Below are 12,849 nucleotides of genomic sequence, written 5' to 3'. Positions count from 1 at the left end.
CCGGACACACGAAGGCCTCACATAATATGGAAGGAGGTGCCAATTTTCGAAAAGTATGTGATTCATGTGGAACTCCTAACACCGTGGAACACATGTTGTGCGTCTGTCCGGTATTGGAACTACCTCGGACACTACACGGATTAGGAGACATCCAAACAACTCTAAGTAACGACTCAGCGATGGAGGCAGCCTTGATATGTTTCCTGAAGGACACCAAGCTGTTCTCTTCAATCTAAATCAGGAATCGACTGGGAAAAGGACATAAAAATAAGCTACGACATAGGACCTTCAATCTCGTATAACGCTAATACTTCTGACGACAAGGATCAACTCAAAAGGACAACCAAAGACGACAGCAACGAACCGATAATTTGTTAAAACAACCATTGGGATCAGCCCTTCTGGCTTCTATCCTTTTCTATATTGTACTTAAACTCTGTATTTTTTTTTCTCACTTTTAGAGATGGCCCCTTAAGATCCATCTACCACTAGAGACGAACCAGCCGAGGGCTGAAAGTCTCTTTAATAAAGATAAAAAAAAAAAAAAAAAAAAAAAAATCATTTCGACCACTAAATAGTGAATTCCATTGGCTTTCATCCCACGATTTTTTCGGGAATTTTTTTTGTACACTAAAACCTCTTTTTAGGCAGGTTACTTTTATGTACCTTCAATATATGTACCTTTTCAATAACAGGAGGAAGGGCTATTCAGAATCAATATTGTGCATAAGAAAATCCCAAGTAACCACGATGCGCTATAACTTACCTCGGAACTGATATAATGCTAATAAGGAGTCAACACGCTCTATATTGGCCGCTTAATAGCCTTGTGTGCCAAAAAGGCGAAATATAGTGCTAAAGGTTACTTGGGATGTAATGATCGTAATAAAAGCATCGGCGGCCAGGATGCGTTTAGAGGGGAGAGCAGAGGGAGGTTACAGGGGCGTTTCAGGGAGGGTACCAGAGATCTCAGGGTCGCTTCAAGGGGTCCCAATGAGTTTCGGGGGGGTATTTTGGCCGACCCCAGCGGAGCTCGCAGGCGCTTCAGGGGGTTTTCAGAGGACTTCAAGGGGATCCGATGGAGTTTCATGAGCGTTGCAGGTTGGCTCAGGGGCACTTCAAGGGATCTCATGGAGTTCCAAGGGAGCTCCAGAGAGGGGGTTTTCATAGGGTTTTCAGAGGCCTACAAGAAACTACCAAGGGATTTCAGAAGCGTTTCAGGGGATCTTAATGTGTTTTAGGGATGTACCAGGTTTCAGGGGCGTTTCGAAAGGTCCCATGGTGTTCCATGTGGTCTCAGCGGTGCTTCAAGCGGTCTCAAAGAGATTCTGGGAAATTCCAGAGGGTATCAGGAGCGTTTCTGGCAATTTCAAGAAGTATCGGAGATCTTGGGGATTTTCATGGTGGTTCCAGGGGGATTCAGAGAGGGTACCAGAAGATCTCAGAGGTGTTTCAAGCGGTTCAAGTGGATTTCAGTGTGGTATCTGGAGGTCTCAGGGGCTTTACAAGGGGTTTCAGAAGCCTTCAAGAGAATCCGATGGGGTTTTGAGGGCGTTTCAGTGGTTCCCAGGGGGTTCCAGGTGACCTCTTAGACGCTTCAAGAGGTCTCAAGGGTTTCCATGGGAGTTCCAGAGGGTCTCAGGGCCGTTTTAGTGGCATTTCAGGGAGTTTCTGGGAAGTTCAGGGGGTCTCAGGGACGCTATAAGAGATCTCAGGGGGGTTCTAGGAGGCCTTAGGAAAAATTCAAAGCGTCGTCTCATAGGCGTTTCAGAGGGTATCAGGGGGTTTCCAAGCGATACCGAGCGATTTCAGAAGGCTATCTCAGGAAATTTCAGGGGTGTTTCAAGGATACCCCATATGATTTTAGTCGGGGCTCAGAGCCTCCTCGGGGGCGTTTCAGAGAGTCTCAGGAGCATTTCAGGGAGTTTCTGGGGGGGGGGGGGGGCACTAGGATCTCAAAGGCGTTTCAAGGCGGTCCCAAGCAGGGAGTGAAATTATCAGCAAATTGAGACGAAAAACGGCGTTTTTCGAGCAACCGATTTTTTCTGTTTTTACTTTTTCTGTGAGAAATGTTTATCGGTCGTTGCTGTTTGTCCCCGATCAAAGATAGCCGAAAACTGGAAATCGCTGTTTTCATTTTCGCTATCCAACTTTATCGCCTGCAAAGTTATCGCGATAATTATCAGAAGGCAAATAACAAAAATTTGCCGCTAACGGGATTCGAACCTAGACCCTCCACAAAAATGTGTATGAGCGCTCACCATAACCACTCGACCACACAAGCTGCTCGAGAGAGGACAGAAATTTTATACATAAAAGCTACAGCCGGTGACGACGGGACTACGGAAAGGCGAACAAAGAGCAGAAAGCAAACCAGTCAACTTTTCATTGCTGATGATAATCGATTTTCGGCGCTGCGGAACGAGCGAAAACACATTCTCGGGAGAAACCCGGGTCTGAATTTATCGCACGTCTTTTTTCGCCGACAATGCGTGTGGGAGAGTTTTCTACTATCGCGATCGTGATCGATAATTTCATTCCCTGGTCCCAAGGGGTTTAAGAGATACACTAGGAGATCTCAGGAGCGTTTCAAGAGGGTCCCATTTAGTGTCATGATCTACTGATACTGGCACACGGAGCCCTTGCAGACTTATTGAAGCGTTCATGAAGCCCCCCGGAAACCAATGAAGAACCCATGAGACTCCCTGGAATTCCCTAAAACCACCTGAGTCGACTCTGATACTCCCTTAAACGCCCGTGAGCTCTCATGTTACTTCGTTTGAACCCTCTGAAACGTTCCTGAGGTCTCCTGAACTCACCAAAAACGTCCATAAGTCTCCTTGAAACGCTCTGGAATCCCTTGAGACCGCTCGAAGTGGCCCTGAGGCCTCTTGGAATCCATCTCAAACCTGCAGAAACGCCCCTTAAACCCTGTCAGACCCCCTTGGAGACATCTGGAAACCCCCTGAAACCCACTAAGATCCCCTTAAACGCCTCTGACGCCTCCTTTGCCGTGTACAGCATAGTTTTTCCACGTTATTGATAAAAATGTATGAACGCTACCCGCCATAAATATTGCTACAATATTGCTTCACATTGACTCACCACGATATCTTTAAATCCTAAGAGCTTAAAAAAAATCTGTCTTAAACTTATTCAGAAGCTCAAAAGCAACAACTTTCTTTCTATCTATCTATCTATCTATCTATCTATCTATCTATCTATCTATCTATCTATCTATCTATCTATCTATCTATCTATCTATCTATCTATCTATCTATCTATCTATCTATCTATCTATCTATCTATCTATCTATCTATCTATCTATCTATCTATCTATCTATCTATCTATCTATCTATCTATCTATCTATCTATCTATCTATCTATCTATCTATCTATCTATCTATCTATCTATCTATCTATCTATCTATCTATCTATCTATCTATCTATCTATCTATCTATCTATCTATCTATCTATCTATCTATCTATCTATCTATCTATCTATCTATCTATCTATCTATCTATCTATCTATCTATCTATCTATCTATCTATCTATCTATCTATCTATCTATCTATCTATCTATCTATCTATCTATCTATCTATCTATCTATCTATCTATCTATCTATCTATCTATCTATCTATCTATCTATCTATCTATCTATCTATCTATCTATCTATCTATCTATCTATCTATCTATCTATCTATCTATCTATCTATCTATCTATCTATCTATCTATCTATCTATCTATCTATCTATCTATCTATCTATCTATCTATCTATCTATCTATCTATCTATCTATCTATCTATCTATCTATCTATCTATCTATCTATCTATCTATCTATCTATCTATCTATCTATCTATCTATCTATCTATCTATCTATCTATCTATCTATCTATCTATCTATCTATCTATCTATCTATCTATCTATCTATCTATCTATCTATCTATCTATCTATCTATCTATCTATCTATCTATCTATCTATCTATCTATCTATCTATCTATCTATCTATCTATCTATCTATCTATCTATCTATCTATCTATCTATCTATCTATCTATCTATCTATCTATCTATCTATCTATCTATCTATCTATCTATCTATCTATCTATCTATCTATCTATCTATCTATCTATCTATCTATCTATCTATCTATCTATCTATCTATCTATCTATCTATCTATCTATCTATCTATCTATCTATCTATCTATCTATCTATCTATCTATCTATCTATCTATCTATCTATCTATCTATCTATCTATCTATCTATCTATCTATCTATCTATCTATCTATCTATCTATCTATCTATCTATCTATCTATCTATCTATCTATCTATCTATCTATCTATCTATCTATCTATCTATCTATCTATCTATCTATCTATCTATCTATCTATCTATCTATCTATCTATCTATCTATCTATCTATCTATCTATCTATCTATCTATCTATCTATCTATCTATCTATCTATCTATCTATCTATCTATCTATCTATCTATCTATCTATCTATCTATCTATCTATCTATCTATCTATCTATCTATCTATCTATCTATCTATCTATCTATCTATCTATCTATCTATCTATCTATCTATCTATCTATCTATCTATCTATCTATCTATCTATCTATCTATCTATCTATCTATCTATCTATCTATCTATCTATCTATCTATCTATCTATCTATCTATCTATCTATCTATCTATCTATCTATCTATCTATCTATCTATCTATCTATCTATCTATCTATCTATCTATCTATCTATCTATCTATCTATCTATCTATCTATCTATCTATCTATCTATCTATCTATCTATCTATCTATCTATCTATCTATCTATCTATCTATCTATCTATCTATCTATCTATCTATCTATCTATCTATCTATCTATCTATCTATCTATCTATCTATCTATCTATCTATCTATCTATCTATCTATCTATCTATCTATCTATCTATCTATCTATCTATCTATCTATCTATCTATCTATCTATCTATCTATCTATCTATCTATCTATCTATCTATCTATCTATCTATCTATCTATCTATCTATCTATCTATCTATCTATCTATCTATCTATCTATCTATCTATCTATCTATCTATCTATCTATCTATCTATCTATCTATCTATCTATCTATCTATCTATCTATCTATCTATCTATCTATCTATCTATCTATCTATCTATCTATCTATCTATCTATCTATCTATCTATCTATCTATCTATCTATCTATCTATCTATCTATCTATCTATCTATCTATCTATCTATCTATCTATCTATCTATCTATCTATCTATCTATCTATCTATCTATCTATCTATCTATCTATCTATCTATCTATCTATCTATCTATCTATCTATCTATCTATCTATCTATCTATCTATCTATCTATCTATCTATCTATCTATCTATCTATCTATCTATCTATCTATCTATCTATCTATCTATCTATCTATCTATCTATCTATCTATCTATCTATCTATCTATCTATCTATCTATCTATCTATCTATCTATCTATCTATCTATCTATCTATCTATCTATCTATCTATCTATCTATCTATCTATCTATCTATCTATCTATCTATCTATCTATCTATCTATCTATCTATCTATCTATCTATCTATCTATCTATCTATCTATCTATCTATCTATCTATCTATCTATCTATCTATCTATCTATCTATCTATCTATCTATCTATCTATCTATCTATCTATCTATCTATCTATCTATCTATCTATCTATCTATCTATCTATCTATCTATCTATCTATCTATCTATCTATCTATCTATCTATCTATCTATCTATCTATCTATCTATCTATCTATCTATCTATCTATCTATCTATCTATCTATCTATCTCGTGAGTTCGAGTCTCACCGAGAGGACGAGTAACTTGTAACGGTTCGTAGTACCCCCTCAGCAGGTTGGTGAGATTTTGGTCACTCGAAAAGGACGCAGCCATATATAGCAGCTACCATCACCCGTCAACATTAGCCACCAGATGACTCGGCCTTACCTGAAACATGGCCGTAGATGGTGGTAGCGAGAGGAGGCCATTAGGATCTTGCAGATCCTCAATCGACCTAAGAAACGTTTGCCCAAGTGATCGTCACTCGTGAAGTCCTCTGTACTTATAGTGTCTAATGTGTTCCTATTGTGTGTGTGGTGGATTCCAAGGACACAGAACCCCGAGGTTTTACCGTGGTTTTACCACAAGCATAGAGGGGAACCCTAACCCTAAAATGGGTCACCCTCCGCCGTGACGATATCTGGCAAAGACTTGTGCAGATGAAGATCCGGTCATTCGGTACTCCAGGCCGAGGACCAACCTGAGGCCCGTGCTCCAGCGGTCGCCGACATCCTGGCTCGATCGGGCCGCAAAGGACATTGAAGAAGAATAAGAAGAAGAAGAAGAAGAAGAAGGACGAGAGGAAGGAGAGGATCGGCAGGTGATGGCTGCAGGAGAAAGGGGCCCCGAGGAAAGAAGGTCAAACTAGATTAAGAAAGTGGGTGGAAGTAGAGGGATTGTAGATAGCTAGGGAAAGATAGAAAAAGTGCACTAAATCATAATAAACAGGAGTGTGAAAAAGGCAATCCAAGTGTTTCCCTGAATCCGCGAAATAGATAGGATAAGCGTGCCGACCCTTGAGATGTGAGGTCCTAATACAGAGTCTCGTTAGCCGCTGGGAAGGGTCACCTTCTGTGACCCTCTCCTCAGCCAACGGTAGCTGTGGCTGAACCGCCTTTAGTTACAAACTTTTTCGCAAATTTTACCTGAAATTGTCCATTTCTTACTCACGCCAACACTAAAGTTTTTGTCAAATTTGTTCCCTCAAACGCGAGTCCAGGATGTCCATCCTACGTACCAACTGGAGCTTGACCTGCCACTTCAAGTGTTATTCGAGAAATTAGACAGTTTAAGGCTATCTTCGCCTGTCATAACCTGAATTTTACGCTACAATCTATTTTACAAGACTTTTTTTTAAGTGATACAAATTCCATGCGCTTTTTTACACGATTTTCTTGAAATTACGATTCTACCTTGTATTCCTCCAGATTCCTTAATGGATTTCTTCTGAGAAATCGGCAGGAAATAATTCAGAAGTTTTTTTTTTGGTGAATTTGGAGTTAAGTCTTTCAGAAATAAGTTTCTCTAGGAAAGAGAAGTCTAGGATCTTTAAAAACGATCTGGGGATTTCTCCAGCAACTCCTGAAGGGTTCCCAGAAGAAACTAAGAATTCTCAAAAAAAAAATCCTAAAGAAATCCCATTAGTTCTGAAACTATCGCTCTAAGTACACATGCAGAAAAATGAGGCTTGTTTAACCTTAGTAAGGTCTTGGGGTCTTTTTTGACCTTTTTCGAATTTCAACTCGCTGTAGTTTTTGTTTAACGAATCCTAGCAATCTGAAATTTTCTGACAATTATTTTTTCGCGGAAATAAACCTTTCCCAAAAATAAAAAGTATTGTACGACCCCTAGGGGCGCTCCCATAAAAAAAGTTACAAATAAGACCCTGGGGTCATTTTTGACCCCAAACTTTGAACAGCTCGCAAAAATCAGTGGCTTGTCCGATTTTGGATCTCTTTGGCTCAAATGAAAGGGCCACAAGTCTAGTTTTCAAAACCACCGGAGAAATCCGGATTTGGCCACTGTGGCCACCGGGAACCTGCTTCAACTGAAAAATGCCGCTTTTGAGACCCTAACTTTGACAAGCTATAACTTTGCAACCAAACAAGTAATCAGGACCGCCCAAGAATCGTTGAAAAGGTATTTACGTGGACTTTGATTATATACATTAATATTGACTAATTATTGAGAACCGGTTCCGGAAATCCGGAACATCCGAAATATTAGTTTTCATCGTTGCTATGTGCTTGAAAATCCATAAATGTATTCCCTTTATGCATTTTATTGCATAACTTCTCTGCACACTTCACTGAAATGAGAAACATATTGTTTAGGACCGTTTTTGGAGGGTTCTGGACAGGTCTGGTCAATGCTGAACGGGTTACAGGGACTCCGGAAGCTGGTCAATTGGGTAACGACAATGAACTTCATATATTTTTCGCTTCAAAACCCGGCGCCACATGGTTCAATCTTCGTCTGTTGTTCTTGTGATACAAAAAGAGATTTATAGTCATCTTCTTCTTATTCTTGGCATAACATCCCTACTGGAAAAAAGCCTGCTTCTCAACTGAGTTTTTTGAGCACTTCTACTGGAATTTACTGAGAGCTTTGTCTGCTAATCATTATTTTACATATGTATATCGTGTAGCAGGCACGAAGATACTCTATGCCCAAGGGAGTAAGGGTAATTTTCCTTGACGGCCTAATTTTTATTATATTAATGTTCTGGTATAGAAATGAACAAATGCTGATCTTGATCTTGTCTTGCGATTTTCGACTGTGAAGATTACAAATTGGGTTCCAAACTTTGGAGTCAAGAAAATAAATTCGCATGCCAATTTATTGAGACTGCAAGCCACATAAAAGTTCGTTCAAAGATGATCTCGATCTCGGCCAAGGTCATCGGAGTAACTCAAATTGTGTTTTACACCGATAAATCATCTAAAATTTCCGCGGAGAATTTCTCTAAGAGCTTCTCAGAGAATCTGTTGAAGGCATTATCAGGTCGATCTCCTCCGGAACTTATGGACAATTTATAAGAAAAATTCCGAAGGAACTCTTAGAAAGACAATTCACATCGAAGGGATTTTCGGACGACCACCTGAAGAAATTTCCTGATTTCCTGAGATTTACTGAAGGAATTTCTGCTAGACAGATTCTTGGTAGAAACCCGGTGGAACTCTTAGGACAATTCCTGTGGAAGTACTTGCGGAATTCCTGGTGGAACTGTTTTTTTGTTTGTTTTTTTTTTCAAATTAAAGAAATAATAAAATTATCTTTTGGATGAATTACTGGTGTAAGGCCTGGTGAAATTTTTACAGAACTTCCCGGTGAAGATCCTGAATGATTTTCGGTAGGAAATATTGGAGGGTTTCCCGATGAAAATCTTAAAAACAATCATAAAAGGCTTTGAAGAATTCCATGTGGAGTATCCATAAAAACTATGAACCAGAAACATAGGGCATTTAGTGGAACTCCTAGGGGATTTTCCGGTGAAACTCCTCTGGGTGTACCTACTATAAATTCCAGAGGAATATCCGGTGTAACTATTGTAAATTCAAGAGGAATTTCCAGAGGAGCTCCTATAGGAATTCACGAAGCATCTGTGTTGTGGAGCTCCTACAGATATTCACAGCAAATCTCTTGAAAGACTATCTGATGGAGCACCCAGAAAAAAATTCGGTTAAATTTCTAAACAAATTTACGGTGGGAATCCAAGAGAAATTAAGGTGGAACTCTGGATTTTCACACACAAAAATGCGTCATGGAGGGGGAGTGGTCCGAAAATTAAGATTTCATTATTACGTAATAATTTGATGCTGCATAGAGAAATCTCCGAAGGAACTTTTAGAAAACTTTCCGCTGAATTTTCTGCGAAAATTTTAGTGCACTATTTGGTAAAACATGTAGAGAAATTCCCGATGGAATTCCTGCAGGAATGTACGGTGGAACTTCTACAGTAATTACTTAGTATTCTCGGCGGTACTCCTGTTAGGAATTTTTAGTGGAACTTCGAGAAGTATCCCCAGTGAATAATACTTTCAAATGAATTCCTGACAGAACTTCCCTAGGGATTAAAAGTTTATCTTCTAGAGGAAATTTGCGGCAGAACACATAGAGAAGTATTTTGAGGAATTTTTAAGGAAATTCTCTTTGGAACTTTTAGAACGATTTCTGAAGAGATTTTCGGTGGAACTCCCACAAGAATTTCCAGTATAACTCTTGCCGGACTTCCCGATGCAACTTCTAGTAATAATCGATGAAACTCCCAGAGAAATTCTCTAGACGAATCCCTAGTCGATTTCCTAGTGGGATCCTTGCTGTAACTCCTAGGAGAATCACTGGTGAATGTCTTAGAGGAGTTCCAGTGAATATACTGGAGGAATTCACAATGGATTTGATGGACGGATTCACTGTGGATCAACTACTACAATTTCTGGATATTAGCGGAGGGGGGCCTACAAATATTCATAGAGGATCTTCGAGTGAAACTTCCGGTGTAACTGGAAGTACTTCCGTTGAAACTTTGAGCAATATTGCCAGTGAAACTCTGACAGGAACTCCTTGAGGAATTCCCAGTGAATCTACTAGAGAAATAACACTAGTTTACAGCATTTTTGAACTCGGTAAGCTGATGATCATTTTTAGTGTAGAATCATGCCCTGAGTTCGAAAACATGAAGGAAAAAATTACAGTAGAGTGGATTTTTTTTCGACTTTCCATACCAGGCTGTCGATTTGAATCGATTTTTGTTATAATTTTTCAGCAAAGTTGCTCCCTTCATGCATCTCTATTTCCGTAACCAATGCTCCGATTGAGCTGATTTTTTTTAATAACTGGCCTACATCTAAGGTTTCAAATGTACGTCGAGAAAGATTTTTTCAATTATTTTTTTCTTACTGCAAAAAATACAAATCTTCATTATTTTTGGATATTTTGCTCAAATTTAAGGAGATAGCAAATATCATATTTAAAAAAAAAACTATAGAGCTCGATTTTCAGGATAAGCTCAAAAGCTGTTCTACTTTAAATTTTTCAAAGCACGATCCTGATATCAGAACATAATTATGCATCAAAAATTTTGGTCGATGATAGAAGTTCATGACTTTCGTTTTTTTTTTGTAAACTAGTGTTGGGTTTCGGTGGCGAAGAGAGGGTAGTTTCCGAGATTTATAATATCCGTCAGTTCGTAGATATTTTAATATCCTGCATGTATGATTGAGGTAATTCGTAGTTGTGTTTGAAAGTACATATTTTCGTTACTTACGTTTAGTAAATCTTCGTCCTTTTGTCCGTCCAAAGTCGAATGTCCCTGACTAGCAATGTGAGGTCTGTCTATTTGTACATTTAGTAAGCATTTATGTCTTTTTAACACATTATTATTTCATTTACCTTCGGGCTAACGTGTATGTTTAGGTTAGCTTTAGTTTAAGTATTTGTCCATAGTGTTTGTCGTATGAACCTAGAGAAATCCATGTAGTATTTAGCATTTATAGTTTTAAGTTCAATTTCACTATCTTACTTTGGCCGTACTACTAGGTTTAAGCAATTATTTATAGTAGTAATATAAGGAAAAAAAAACTACGTTAAGAATTTCACTGCATTCGTCTTCAATGACTTTGCTGTTTTTGTAAATAAAGAGGACTTCTATTCCCTATTGTTCGCATCACTCGCTTTCTATTCTGCTCCTGTCATCACTCATCCATCGGCGCACGACCATATCGGAGCATGGGGTACGGTCAGTTGAGTAACTAGGAGCGACACAACCTGAGGGGTTGTAACACTCCCCCCCGGTATGCCAACTCCAGGATTTGGCCTACCTATTTTCGCTCCAGATATCAAGGACCGCCAGCTTGACCGCTGGTCGCTCGTACACTCCCTTGCTAGTTTGAACAGTTGCTCTACGTACCTGACCTCCTTTCTCTACTGTACCGATTACCCGGCCTTTAGGCCAGCAGTTCCGTGGTAACTCCGGATCCACAATAATGACGACATCCGTCACGGCTATGGGCTTTACCTTCTTGAACCACTTGGTTCGTTTAGTAATTTCGGGTAAATAATTCCTAAGCCATCGTTTCCAGAAAAGATTCGCCATCATCTGGGACACCTGCCATCCCCGTCGCACAACTTGAACGCTGTCATCAAATGGTGCCAGGGGTTTCAAGCCATCCGATGACCCCAATAAAAAATGGTTGGGAGTAAGAGCGGGTTCCGACTCATCATCCACGGGAACATCAGTAAGTGGGCGACTGTTGAGAACAGATTCGATCTGTGTCAACGCGCTGCGTAGTTCCTCGTCCGTTGGTCGCCTACATTTCAGCACTTCTGTCAGGTTCCGCTTTACCGATTGGATCAACCGCTCCCAGCTACCGCCCATGTGGGGGCTGGACGGAGGGTTGAACTGCCAGGACGTAGTTGGTGTTGTGTACTCCTTCGACATTTCGTGCTTGTCTAGCGCCTTCAGAGCGTCGCGTAGCTCCTTGGACGCGCCGACGAAATTCGTCCCTCTATCGGAGTAAAAGCACACTGGTGTGCCTCGACGAGCGATGAAATTGTTCAACGCCATCATACACGAGCTGGTGCTAAGGGAGTTAGCAACCTCAATATGAAGAGCCCGGACAGTTAGACACGTCATTAAGACCCCCCAACGCTTTTCGACCCTTCGCCCTATTACGATTTCAATAGGCCCAAAGAAATCTACGCCTACATGGGAAAATGGCTTGGTGAAGGCAGCCATTCTCGCCGATGGAAGTTCGGCCATCTCTGGTGCAGCAGGCTTTGCATCTCGGTTCCGACACCATTGACAACCATATCGCATCTTGCGAAGTGTTTGACGAAGTCGTGGAATACAGTACCGTCTACGCACCTCGTTGGCTACAGTCGCGTAATTGCGATGATGGTACCTCTCATGGAAATCCACTAGGAGAACTTTGGTGACCGGATGGTTGTCCGGAAGTATTATCGGGAACCTTTCGTCCGGAAACAGGAAAGAGCACTTCGCAGCTCGGCTGTTCATTCGCAAAACTCCGTCTTCGTCCACGAATGGACTCATCTTGTAGATATGGCTGCGACTGTATTGTTGCCATTGCCTCCGCACGTTCTCTTTATCTTTCGATCCCTCTTTCAGCAACAACATCTCTTCGTAGTAGACATCTTGTTGTGCCTGTCGAAAATGGTACAGCTGA

General features: G+C 39.3%; 1 long non-coding RNA gene across 1 annotated transcript; it reads right to left on the bottom strand.

Moving 5' to 3' along the window:
• Window positions 1–10,829: 10,829 nt before the first annotated feature.
• Window positions 10,830–11,651, bottom strand: LOC134287659 (uncharacterized). Its single transcript, XR_009997436.1, has 3 exons — window positions 11,187–11,651; window positions 11,057–11,126; window positions 10,830–10,995 (listed from the first exon to the last, which is right to left on the bottom strand). It is a non-coding gene; the product is annotated as an uncharacterized LOC134287659 (long non-coding RNA).
• Between the last annotated feature and the right edge of the window lie 1,198 nt (window positions 11,652–12,849).

Source organism: Aedes albopictus, chromosome 1, assembly GCF_035046485.1.
Source record: "Aedes albopictus strain Foshan chromosome 1, AalbF5, whole genome shotgun sequence".
Lineage (NCBI taxonomy): Eukaryota > Metazoa > Arthropoda > Insecta > Diptera > Culicidae > Aedes > Aedes albopictus.
This window is presented reverse-complemented; position numbering and strand designations above follow the sequence as displayed.